The sequence below is a fragment of the Theropithecus gelada genome, chromosome 2, assembly GCF_003255815.1.
Source record: "Theropithecus gelada isolate Dixy chromosome 2, Tgel_1.0, whole genome shotgun sequence".
Classification (NCBI taxonomy): Eukaryota; Metazoa; Chordata; class Mammalia; order Primates; family Cercopithecidae; genus Theropithecus; species Theropithecus gelada.
The window spans coordinates 118281095-118295173 of record NC_037669.1 but is presented as its reverse complement, the minus strand read 5'-3'; the positions used below and the strand labels follow the sequence as shown (position 1 = coordinate 118295173).

Sequence of the window (14079 nt, the reverse complement as noted above, 5' to 3'; positions counted from 1 at the left end):
CCTGGGCTTTTCTTTCCTGGGAGACTTTTTATTATGGCTTCTGCAAAGTTATCTTTGAAAGCTTACCTACCTTATGTGTCTTGAACTGTCCTAGACCCAGACATGGAATTGGCTATTTTTCTAAGAAGCCCTGGTTTGTTTTTGTGGAATGATAGCATTATAAACCTCATTATGAGTAAAAAGCCTACACAGTGTGTCCCATCTGCAATTCTATCATTAGTAAACTATTTAGTAGATAGTTCTAGAATATATATTTTTTCTCTTAGTGTCATGAGTTTGTATGAATATTTCTAATTCAGTTATATGATTGTGTTTTTACTTATTTTCTATAATTGTACTTCCATTTCTCTTATACTGAAAAATCTTGATTTTTCACAAAAGAAACATTATTGCTTATTTGTTTTACATAACAATAAAAATAAAATAGTTCTGAAAAAATAAAACCATTAGTACAAACAATGAGATGATAGGATGAAGTTCAAGGTTTTCTTTTTTTTTTTTTTCCTTTTTGTTCTTAGAATGCATTCTACTATAGATATATAGTCAACTTATTTTGGTCTAAAGTCACTTACAAGTCTTCATTTCCGTGTTCTATAGAAATGAGTATCTAATATATGATTGTTTCTATTTCTTTTTTTTTTTTTTTTTTTTTGAGACGGAGTCTCACTCTGTCGCCCAGGCTGGAGTGCAGTGGCGCGATCTCTGCTCACTGCAAGCTCTGCCTCCTGGGTTCATACAATTCTCCTGCCTCAGCCTCCTGAGTAACTGGGACTACAGGCGCATGCCGCCCCACCCAGCTAATTTTTTATATTTTTAGTAAAGATGGAGTTTCACTGTGTTAGCCAGGATGGTCTCGATCTCCTGACCTTGTGATCCACTGCTTCGGCCTCCCAAAGTGCTGCGATTACAGGTGTGACCCACCGTGCCCAGCCCTCTCTTTCTTTTTAATTTGAGGTTGGTAATATTCTTACAAATGACTGTTCTCAGGTTTTAGAAACTTCTAGTTTTTCTTCAGAGGAGGGCTAAAGTCCCATGGGAGATAGGAGGGGAAAAAAGTCAGCTACTGAATCTCCACAATTCTTTGTGTTTCATGTAAGCACCAGTTGATCCCTCATCAGTAACTAAATGAATGGCATATGTAAGATTTACAGGCATGAGCTAGCAAAATAATTATGCCTTCTATTCAATAATCTTAAAATATATTAATATTATATTTAAGCTCCTGTGGAAAATATTTTTAAATCTATAAAACAAAGGTTACCTCACATATAAAGACAGCCTGTTACCAGTTATACTTATTTAAATTTCAGTGTCAGTGTTTCCTGCTAGATTCAGATGCTTTCATTCAAATATAAGCACTTGGCCAGTATGGTGGCTCATGCCTATAATCTAACACTTTAGGAGGCTAAGTTAGGAAAGAGGATCTCTTGAGCCCAGGAATTTCAGGATGCAGTGAGTTATGATCAGGACACTGCACTTCAGCTTTGGTGATACAGCAAGACTCTGTCTCTTAAAAACAATAATAAAATAAATACATAAATAAATACAAGCAATTGCTTTATCTTCTGCCTTTTGCAATCTATCCTTACTCTGAGGACAGAGCTACTTCATGTTGACCTATTTCCAATTTCCAGCTATGGAGATCAAATATCTTGGATACTGAACCCCAGATGTTGATATTGAGTGGGCCCCCCCTAAGGTTTTTGGGGTGTTAGAGATAGTGCCTCGAGGACTCAATCTTATTATGAGGCAACCTGATTGATGGGATCCTGGCCTCTGCTGGCATAGTGAATGGGGAGGCACATGAGGATTCAGAATAAGGAGGTTCTAGGGGATTTCATGGGCAGAAGAGGAGGGAAGCCTAATTGACTAGGGAATTTACACTCCTGTCAAAGGGGTGAGGTAGGGAGAGACATCAAAGGGTAAAATCTTGAGGTCATTTTCCGGAGAGGTTTTACAGGCAATTGAGGAGGCTTCTTACGATTTTTTTCTTAAAGTTCTTAAAGAGGTCTTGAGTATTTGGTAGTAAGCCTCATCTCTATCTCACTCAACTACACACACAGGTCACACACACACACACACACACACACTAAATTCATCTAGGCAAGAAGAGCATTTTCCATTATTTTCCTTAGATATTTCAAGGTCAATCCAAAGAAAACTATAGTTTGAGGTCATCTGTGGCTTTGGTATTCCAACTCTAAAATAGTTCACAAATTGTTAGCCACAGTGCCTGCACTGGCTGCAGGGTGAATCCATTAGCCATGGAGACTGACACACCACAAGGGGCTGGATTCATGCACTACCTCTTCTCCTCTTGCTGTAAGTAAACAGTGTACCAGTTGAGCTGATGTGCATGTTGTCTGTTCTTAGAGACCTCTAGTCATGCACTGGTTCTTCCCTGGATAGCATTTATCTGACTTTTAACCTTGGCCACATTCATGTTGTTGTTTACCCTGCACACAGCCTGACCATCCAGTGGAGGGTGAAACAGATTTGGTACAGTAAGTAGGGTCTCTGAGAAGACACCTTGTCATGGCATAGTGGAAGTGAGACCCCATCCAGGGAGGTGCTGGCTCCTGGAGATATTGGAGATGATGAAGCTCTCAATAAGGCCTAGATACACTTTGATCTGCCAACAGAGGTAAATGGGATAGTGAGAATAGCCCTGAGAACCTTGATGAATTAACTAGATGGATGTGGGCAAAAATTAAGGAGGTGGGAAAGCCCAAAACCAGACAATCTCCTGGTTACTGACTCACTGCCTTTGTGCCGCCAGCCTGGGGCCACCTTGGCCTAAAACACCCCCTGACCAGTTACCCCCAGTCTTTACCTAGCAGTGCATTAATGACAGCATTTCCAATGCTGCCCTAGTTAAAATAAGAAGTTTCTCTGAGATTGAACTGGATAAAAAGAAACAGCAATATGACCAACAGCCCAGCAAATTCATACCTTCCTGGACTCTCCACTTGATTGATGAGGGAGCAACCCAGACTATCTTCTACTGTAATGAGTGGAGAAGCCTGGACCAGATGGGGGAGGATGGGATTCATTGTTACAATGGATCTTTGCCCACATTGAACAGATCAACTCCTCAGGATTGCACAGATGACAAAACTGGTGACAAACCAATCTGCTTGAAACCTGATGATCTTCCTAAATTGAAACAATTCTAGAAAGACTTTCAAGCAGCCATTGACTGGGTGAGAGCCCCAGGAGCCTCCCTATGGCTCTATCAATCCAGAGGGGGATTTAGACGATATACCACTGCTTGACAGCAAATACACAACTTAATAAAATTAGGGTGTCCAACAGGTGGGCTCCATTAACCCTCTTAGTCTCTCTATGAATGACTATGGGCGACATCGTTGAAAAACTGCACCATAATGTGCCCATGTGGGGCCCTGCCAAAAACACAGCCACAGTGGTGAGTGGTGGCCACTCCCTCATCACACAGCAAATGGGGCTCCAAACCACCATCAGGAGCCCACCAAAAGATAAAAGGAGCCACAGAAAAGGAAGGCCCCAGGCTGCCCTGGACCCAAGGGAAGAGTCATGTGGCTATGGCTGCTTAAGCACGGTGGCTGCTTAAGCATAGTGGCTAAGGAAGAGACCGATGGGATCTCTACTGAACACCTGAGGGATCAGTATGAGCTGAGGGAGGAACCTGAAATCTTTTGTTTTTATTTTAAATTTTTATTTTATTTTTTTCTCTTTTTCTTTGTTTTTTATATTTTTTATTTTAATTGTTGTGGACACATAGTAGGTGTACATATTTATGGGGTATGTGGGATGTTTTCATACAGGCATGCAATGCATAATAATCTCATCATGTAAGATGCGGTACCCATCCCCTCAAGCATTTATGGATCTTGAAATTTTTTTGTAAGGTTATCATGATACTCTTTTTTCTTCTTCAACTTTTATTTTAAGTTCAGGAGTACATGTGCAGGATGTGCAGGTTTGTTACACAGGTAAACATGCGTCATGGTGGTTTGCTGCACAGATCAACCCATCACCTAGTTATTAAGCCCAGCATCCATTAGCTATTCTCCCTGAGGCCCTCCCTTCCCCACCCCCTGACAGGCCCCAGTGTGTGTTGTTCCCTGCCATGTGTCCATGTGTTCACATTGTTCAGCACCCACTTATAAGTGAGAACAGGTGGTATTTGGTTTTCTGTTCCTGCATTAGTTTGCTGAGAACAATGGTTTCCAGCTCCATTCATGTCCCTGCAAAGGACATGATCTCATTCCTTTTTATGGCTGCATAGTATTCCATGATGTATATGCACCATATTTTCTTTATCCAGTCTATCACTGATGGGCATTTGGGTTGATTCTATGTCTTTGCTGGTGTGAATAGTGCTGCAATAAACATACATGTGCATATATCTTTATACTATTAATAGAGTTATTTATATTCTTTTGGGTATATACCCAATAATGGGATTGGTATAATGAGTCAAATGGTATTTTTGCCTCTAACTCACCACAGTTTCAAAATTGTTGAACGAATTTACACTCCCATCAACAGTGTAAAAGCATTCCTTTTTCTCTGCAACCTTGCCAAATCTGTTGTTTCTTGACTTTTTAATAATCGCCATTCTGACTGGCGTGAGATGGTATTTCATTGTGGTTTTGCTTTGCATTTCTCTAATGAATCCTGAGATTTTTTTTTTTTTTTTTTTTTTTTTGACACGGAGTCTCGCTCTGCCGCCCAGGCTGGAGTGCAGTGGCGCGATCTTGGCTCACTGCAAGTTCTGCCTCCTGGGTTCACGCCATTCTCCTGCCTCAGCCTCCTGAGTAGCTGGGACTACAGGCACCCACCACCACGCCTGGCTAATTTTTTGTATTTTTAGTAGAGACGGGGTTTCACCATGTTAGCCAGGATGGTCTCGATCTCCTGACCTTGTGATTCGCCCACCTCGGTCTGAAGTGGGAGCTGAACAATGTGAACACATGGACACATGGCAGGGAACAACACACACTCGGGCCTCTCAGGGAGTGGGGAAGGGAGAGCATCAGGGAGAATAGCTAATGGATGCTGGGCTTAATACTAGTGATGGGGTTGATCTGTGCAGCAGATCCAAAGTGCTGGGATTACAGGCGTGAGCCACTGAGCCCTGCCTGAATCCTGAGATCTTAATGTTAAATGCTTGGTTCAAGCAATTGAACAGCAAGAGGAATGCTTGTTTGACTGGGTTGATTTTGCTGACTGGTTCTCTGCCCTGCATGTTCCCACCAACACTTGAAGGGTACAAAACAGCAGAGACATTGGTGGGTGCCAGAGAGAAACTACTTGAAAAGGAACCACTTCCACCATTATATCTTGAGCTAACATCTTTGGAGAAGACAGACTAAAGATGGGACGAAGATTTGGGGCCACCAATGGGAACTGAACTCCTAGTTTCAGAGGTAGGGGAAAAGGGTACTACACAAACTTTTATGAGTCTCTTGGACACTGGGGCTTAGGTCACTGTCATTCCCAGTTGTGGGCAAGAATGACAGGTGACCCTGGGAGATTCAGAAATAACACTGTCACAGGGAGTCGCCATGCACTTAATTGTTGATTCCTCTAGCACCTTGACTATGGCCAGAGATTGTAGTTCCCACTGCTAAATGTACAATACTTATATAAAGTTTGGCCTCCTGTACACAAGGCACCCATCGTGATTCTGAGGGTGTGCCCTACCAAATGGTTTCATTTGGATGAGCGTCATGGGATGCATCCTGTTTATATTTTGTTTTCCTGACCTTTTCTACGTCTTCCTCTAGTTCTCTGAGTATCTTTAAGACAGTTGTTTTTATATCTGGTAGATTCCCCAGCCATCAGGTCTTTTCAAGGAAGTTTCTGTTGATTCCTTTTTTTCCTTTGAATGGTCCATGCTTTACTGTTTCTTTGTATACTGATATGGTTTGGCTCTGTGTCTGCACCCAAAGTTCTTCTTGTAGCTCCCATAACTCCCACATGTTGTGAGAGGGACGCGGTGGGAGATGACTGAATCATGGGGGTGGGTCTTTCCTGTGTTGTTCTTGTGCTAGTGAATGGGTCTCACAAGATCTGTTGGTTTTAAAAATGGCAGTTTCCCTGCACAAGTTATTTTTTTTGCCTGCTGCCATCCACGTAAGATGTGACTTGCTCCACGTTGCCTTCTGCCATGATTGTGAGGCCTCCCCAGTCATTTGGAACTGTAAGTCCAAGAAACCTCTTTCTTTTGTAAATTGCTCAATTCTCGGGTATGTCTTTTTCAACAGCATGAAAATGGACCAATACATATACCTCGTGATTTTTTTTGTTCAAAACTGAACATTTGGGTCTAGTAATGTGGTAACTTTAAAAATCAGATTCTCTCCCTTCCCAGGACTTCCTGAGTCTTGTTTTGGGGTTGGTTTTTGGGGGGTGGTTGTAGGCTATCTGTATGCTGAAGAGTAGCCTGAGGTGCAAACATAAGGTCTTCTTAAGTGTTTTCTGAGTTTGTACCCCTTTCCCTGGGTTTATGTGGTGACTTAATTTCCATTGTGTATGAGCTTGTTCCATATGTCCTAGTCTTTAATGTTTGGCCCCTCCAAAAAAGGAAAGAGAAAAATGAAAAAAAAAAAAAAAAAAAAAGGAAAGAAAAAACACTTGCCTTTTAAATTTCCCAGAAGTCACTAGATGGTGGGGGAAGTAGGGTTAGGTTACAGGGGGCAACAATAGAAGAACATGCAACAGTGGTTTCATTTTTCTGCACTTCTATGTTTAGAAGCAGCAATTTTGAGCACAGATCTCCAATAATTAGAATACAGCATTCCTTTGTCCACACTGAGCAAAGCTCTGTGTAAGCTACTCCAGGATCATCTGCACAGCTGCCTGCCAAGCAGCTGAGGGATAAGGGATGGCTAGAGCTGACAATGACTGAAACTAACTGCAATTTACAATGTGATATTGTTTGGCTCTGTGTCCCCAGCCAAACTGCATCCTGAATTATAATCCCTATTTGCGTCAAGGGAGGAAGCTGTAATTCCCATGTGTCAAGGGAGGGAGGTGATTGGATCATGGGAGTGGTTTTCCCCATGCTGTTCTCATGATAGTAAGTGAGTTCTCATAACATCTGTGGCAGTTTTTCCTGTGTGCTCTCTCTCCTGCTGCCTTGTGAAGAAAGTCGCTGTTTCCTCGCCCGCCATAATTGTAAGTTTCCTGAGGCCTCCCCAGCCATGTGGAACAGTGATTCAATTAAACCCCTTCCCTTTATACATTACCTAGTCTCGGATATTTCTTCATAGCAATGTGAAAACAGACTAATACAGTTAATTGGTACCAAGGTAGTGGGGTACTGCTACAAAAATATGAAAAATGTGGAGGTAACTTTGGAACTGGGTAATGGGCAGAGGTTGGAACAATTTGGAGGGCTCAGAAGAAGACAGGAAGATGTGGGAAAGTTTGGAACTTCCTAGAGACTTGTTGAATGGTTTTGACCAAAATGCTGATAATGATATGGATGGACAATTGTTGCGGAAAGTCAGAGACCCCAAACAGAGGGACTGGCTGGAGCTGTGGCACAGGAACATAAATTGTGAAGATTTCATTTCAATATGGACATTTATCAGTTCCCAAATGATACTTTTATAATTTCTTATGCCTGTCCTACTGTAATCTCTTAATCCTGTTATCTTCATAAGCTGAGGATGTATGTCACCTCAGGACCACTGTGATAATTGTGTTAACTGTACAAATTGATTGTAAAACATGTGCGTTTGAACAATATGAAATCAGTGCACCTTGAAAAAGAACAGAATAACAGCGATTTTAGGGAACAAGGGAAGACAACCATAAGGTCTGACGGCCTGCAGGGTCGGGCCAAAAGAGCCATATTTTAATTCTCGCAGAGAGCCTATAAGTGGACATGCAAGTAGGGAAGATATCACTAAATTCTTCTCCTTGCAAGGAATATTAATATTAATACCCTGGGAAAGGAATGCATTCCTGGGGGGAGGTCTATAAATGGTTGCTCTGGGAATGTCTGTCTTATGTGGTTGAGATAAGCATTGAGATACACCTTGGTCTCCTGCAGTACCCTCAGGCTTACTAGGGTGGGAAAAAAACTCCACCCTGGTAAATTTGTGGTCAGACCAGTTCTCTGCTCTTGAACCCTGTTTTCTGTTGTTTAAGATGTTTATCTGCTGGGCATGGTGACTCACATCTGTAATCCAAGTACTTTGGGAGGCTGAGGTGGGTGGATCATGAGGTCAAGAGATCGAGACCATCCTAGTCAATGTGGTGAAACCCCATCTCTACTAAAAATACAAAAAAAATAGCCAGTTGTGGTGGTGGGCGCCTGTAGTCCCAGCTACTTGGGAGGCTGAGGCAGGAGAATGGCATGAACCTGGAAGGCGGAACTTGCAGTGAGCTGAGATCATGCCACTGCATTCCAGCCTGGGTGACAGAGTGACACTCTGTCTCAAAAAAAAAAAAAAAAATGTTTATCAAGACAATATGTGCACTGCTGAACATAGACTCTTGTTAGTAGTTCTGTTTTTGCCCTTTGCCTTGTGATCTTTGTTAGACCCTTATTAGTAGTTCTGCTTTTTGCCCTTTGAAGCATGTGATCTTTGTACCTAATCCCTGTTCGTACATCCCCTCCCCTTTTGAAATCCTTAATAAAAACTTGCTGCTTTTGAGGCTCAGGTGGGCATCACAGTCCTACCAATATGTGATGTCACCCCTGGTGGCCCAGCTGTAAAATTCCTCTCTTTGTACTGTCTGTCTTTATTTCTCAGTCAGCCAACACTTAGGGAAAACAGAAAGAACCTATGTTGAAATACTGGGGACAGGTTCCCCCGCTAGACAATGAAGTCCAGGCAGAGGTGGTCTCAGATGAAGATTAATAACTTACTGAGAAATGGAGAAAAGTCACTCTTGCTATGCTTTAGCAAAGAGACAGGTGGCATTTTGCTCCTGCCCTAGAGTTCTGTGGAACTTTGAACTTGAGAGAGATGACCTGAAATTGGTACTATTGTTTAAAAGGGAAGCAGAGCATAAAAGTTTGGAAAAATTACAGCCTGAGCATGCAGTAGAAAAGAAAACCCCATTTTCTGGGGGAGAAATTCAAACTGGCTGCAAAAATTAGCATAAGTAATGAGGAGCCTAATGTTAATCATGAAGACAATGGGGAAAATATCTCCAGAGCATGTCAGAGACCTTGGCAGCAGCTCCTCCAATCACAGGCCTAGTGGCCTAGGAGATTAAAAATGATTTATTGGGCCAGACCCAGGCCCCCACTGCTGTGTGCTGCTTTGGGACTTGGTACCATGCATCCCAGTCACTTTAGCTCCAGCCATAGCTAAAAGAAACCAATGTACAGCTCAGGCTGTGGCTTCAGAGGGTACAAGCCCCAAACCTTCGTGACCTCCCTGTAGTGTTAGGCCTGTGGGTGCACAGAAGTCAAGAATTGAGGTTTGGGAACCTCTGCCTAGATTTCAAAGGAAGTATAGAAATGCCTGGGTGATCAGGCAGAGGTCTGCTACAGGGGCAGAGCCCTCATAGAAAACCTCTGCTAGGGCAGTGTGGAAGCGAAATGTGGAGTAGGAGCCCCCACACAGAATCTCCACTAGGGCACTGCCTAGGGGAACTTTGAGAAGAGGGCCACTATCCTCCAGACCCAAAAATGGTAGATTCACCTACATCTTGCATCATGCAACCAGAAAACCCATAGGCACTCAATGCCAACCCATGAAGGAGCCACTCAAGGCCATGGGAGCCCACCCTTTGCATCAGTGTGCCCTGGGTATGAGACATGGAATCAAAAAAGATCATTTTGGAGCTTCAAGATTTAAGGACTGCCCTGCTGGATTTCAGACGTGCATGGTGCCTGTCATTCCTTTGTTTTAGTCAATTTCTCCCATTTGGAATGGAAGTATTTACCCAAGGCCTGTCCTCCCATTGTATTTAGGAAGTAACTAACTTGCTTTCAATTTTACAGGCTCATAGGTGGAAGGAACTTGCCTTGTCTCAGATGAGACTTTGGACTGTGGACTTTTGAGTTAATGCTGAAATGAATTAAGACTTTGAGGGACTGTTGGGAAGGCACGATTGGTTTTGAAATGTGAAAAGACATGAGATTTGGGAGGGGCCAGAGGTGGAATGATACAGTTTGACTGTGTGTCCCCACCAAATCTCATCTCAAACTGTAATCCCCACACCTTGAGGGAAGCACCTGTAATCATCACATGTCAAGCGAGGGAAGTGATTGGATCATGGGGGCAGTTTCTCCCATGCTGTTCTCACGATAGTGAGTTCTCGCAAGATCTGATGGTTTTATAAGTGTTTGGAAGTTCTTCCTTCACCCTTCTCTCTCTTGCTTCCATGTGAAGAAGGTCCTTGCTTCCCCTTCGTCCTCTACCATGATTATAAGTTTCCTGAGGCCTCCCCATCCATGTGGAATTGTGTGTCAATTAAACCTCTTTCCTTCATAAATCATCCAGTCTCAGATATTTCTTCACGGCAGCATAAGAACAAACTAATACACAACCTAAAACTTCCTCTAGAAATTGCAAGCCTTGGATTACTCCAGAGTTCCAAGACAGTTAAGTCATAGTCTGCCAATGCATTAGTTGGGTAGGTCAGGACAGAGATTCCTGATTCTTCTTACTCTATCATGTTCCCAGAATCTTCTTATTGTCTCTCAGTCTGTTTGGCCTGCTATAACAAAATACTATAAACTGTGTAGCAAACAAATAAATGAAATTCAGAAATTTGTATTATTGCAAGTAAGTGACAATTACCTTACAACCACATACCATATTTATCTGAAGAACTTAAAAACTCTCTCAAGTATAGAAATGCAATACCTTATAACAATCTTCTTCCTCTTTGAGGTATTTCTCATGATGAAACCACAGAAAAACAAAAGTGGCGCCTTAAAAGAAACTATGAAAAGAAACTTAAAGCTTCTGTTTGTTCCTGGAATAGAATTTGAATCAAATCTAGGAAGGAAGCTCTTCCTCTTGAAAATTAACTGCCTGAAAACAAATCAGAAGAAACAAAAGTCAGTTATATAATGTTGGTGGACAAGGAATTTAACCACAGAGAGGACAGTTATGCAGTTCATTTTACTTTATACTAAAATGAGACTCTTTTTTTCCTAAGTAGGGTAAAGATTTTCAAAGTTACATTCAAGGGCTTATACCATTTGTGATATATTGACTTCCTTTTAAAAATTACCTTATGAATTTCCATATGAAATGAATTTTTCCAGAGTCTTTGAGGGACTTAACCTAAGATTTTCCCCTCAGTATACAACAGTGACTAGATTTTTTCTGCCTGTACAACACTTCAACTATGTGGAACAGGTTAAGTCTTGTTGGATAATTCAGATTAGTAAAGGTACAAAATGATCATGAACATGCCTGATCACCATACCTGAAACTCACCCTAATCCTATAAAATGAATACTACTTTCGTTCCTATTTCAGCCTCATCCCAAGCAAAAGAAAAAAATTTTTGAGGCACTACTTATTTTTTATTATACACAAAAATTTACGCAGAATTATACATGTGACAAATGTAAAATGACATGCATTCACCAATGTAATATCATTCAGAATAATTTCACTTTCCTAAATATCCTCCATGTTCTGCCTATTTATCCCTCCCTCCCCTCTAGCCCCTGGCATGTATTATAATAAATGTGTGCTTACTACCAGATCATCTAAGGCAGCACCAGTGACATGTGAATATACCTTTGGAAACAATGGACTAAAGTTGTGTTAGCCATGAACAAATAGCTGTAGTTTATCAATCGAGGTAGCAGCTTGAATTTTTCTGAGAAAGAGGATTATTGTTTCTAAGTATGACTTAAGTGGCAGAATGTGAGTCTAGAGATTCTGATACCCATATGTCACTACATGGAGAGAGGTCTCAAGAGAATGAAGTCAACATGGGGGTGGGAGATGGAGTGGAAGACTGAGAGACCGAGAGAGAAAGGAGATTGATTTATGACTGCATCTTTTAAGTATCTGCATTTAATTATGCCTGAATACAGCCTTATTCTTAGTCCCTAGACTTTTTAGTTACATAAACTGATACATTCTCACATTCAGTTGAGCCAGTTTGAGTTAGGTTTCTGAATGACTCAAGAAATCTACTGTAGAAATTAGTCTATGGAAATGAAGTTTTACATGGAACAAACCCTAAATTGGATTTGTACAAGACAAGATGTATCACAGTAGGGTGGAAACTTTCCTATCCTGGCTGAGAAGGGAAGATCCTTGATAGGTGATAGCAAAACAGTCAACTAAACTGTCACCTCTTGTTGTTGTTGTTTAGTAGACCTTATTTTTTAGGTTCAGTTTTGGGGTCACAGAAAAATTGAGCAGGAAATAGGGTGCCCATATATTCCCTGCCCCTACAACTGCTTAGCCTCTCCCACTATCAACATGCCACACCAGAGTGGCACATTCTGGGTTATAATGAATCATTATCACCCAAAGTCCATAGTTTACGTTAGGCTCCACTTTTGGTGTTGTTCATCGTATGGATTTTGATAAATGCCTAATGACATGTATCCACCATTGTAGTATCGTACAAAATAGTTTCAATGCACTAAATACCCCCTGTGCTTTGCCTGTTTATCTCTGTCTCCCCACTAACTCCTGGAAACTACTCATCTTTTTACTGTTTCCCTAGTTTTGCCTTTTCCAGAATGGCCTATAGTTGGAATCATGCAGTATGTAGCATTTTCAGATTGGCTTCTTTCACTTGGTAATATGCATTTAAATTTCCTCCATGTCTTTACATGGCTTGATAACTCATTTGAGTTTAGTGATGGATAATATTCAATTGTCTGGATGTACCACACTTTTCTTATCCTCTTGTCTACTGAAGAAAATCTTGGTTGCTTCCAAGTTTTCACAGTTACAAATAAGGCTGCTGTAAACATCCATATGCAGCTTTTTGTGTGGACATGAGTTTTCAAGTCCTTTGGGCAAATTCCAAGGATATGATTGCTGACTCACATAGTAAGAACATGTTTAGACTTATAAGAAACTGCCAAATTGTCTCTCTTAGTTTGTTTGAGCTGCTATAACAAAATACTATAAACTGGGTAGCTAACAAGTAACAGAAATTTATTTCTCACAGTTCTGGAGGCTGAGAAGTCTAAGATCAAAGCAGTGGCAGATTTGGTATTGGGTGAGAACCTGCTTTCTGGTTCATAGATGGTGTCTTCTAGCTGTGTCCTAATATGGCAGAAAGAACTTGCCAGCTCTTGGGTCCTTTTTTTTTTTTTTTTTAACAAGGCTGCTAATTTCATTCATGAGGGCCCTGCTCTCATGATCTATTCACTCCCAAAGATCCCTCTCCTTACCATCATCATGGGGGTTAGGATTTCAACATATGAATTTTAGGGAGACGTGAGTATTCACTCTATTGTACTGTCTTTCAAAATGTCTGTATGATTTTGACTTCCCACCAACATTGCTCCACAATCTTGCCAGCATTTCGTGTCATTAGTGTTTTGGATTTGGGCCATTCTAATAGGCATGCAGTAGCATCTCATTGCTGTTTTAGGTTGCAATTCCTCAATGACATACAGTGTTTAATATCTTTTCATATGTGTACTTGATATGTGCATATCTTATTTGATGAGGTATCTGTTGAGGTCTTTTGCCTATTTTATTTAGTTATTTGTTTCCTTATTTTTGAGTTTTAAGAGTTCTTTGTAAATTTTAGATAACAGCTCTTTATCAAATATATCCTTTGCAGGTATTTTTCCCAGCTTGTTTTTAAATAAAATCAGACCATATCCTTATGCCAAGGCCTGATTTGGGGGTATTTAGTGGGGAAATATCAGGATATTATGTGTTGACCACTTTCTGCAAACATTGGTAAAGTCTTATCAATGACAAACATCTCTCCAGTGTGGCCTACCTGAAAGGCTAGTGGTAAGGGAAAAAAATTAAAGCTTTTGTAAGAAAGATACATCTTGCCTGTGTCCAGAAATCCAATGTGGTTGAAACCTGTATTCTTCGCACCAAGCTAAAGTAAGAGGAATCAAATCGGTAAAAATGTGGTTAGATACAAGATTGAGATCTGGGGATGTTT

The 14079-nt window shown here is 41.1% G+C and overlaps 1 long non-coding RNA gene across 1 annotated transcript in view; it reads right to left on the bottom strand.

Annotated features, from left to right (window-relative positions):
• LOC112619733 overlaps positions 1–14079 on the bottom strand; it is a 37474-nt gene that overhangs the window by 10208 nt on the left and 13187 nt on the right. Inside the window, exon 3 of the long non-coding RNA XR_003118287.1 lies at positions 2953–3023. This is a non-coding gene — a long non-coding RNA (uncharacterized LOC112619733). The remainder of the gene's footprint in view (positions 1–2952; positions 3024–14079) is intronic.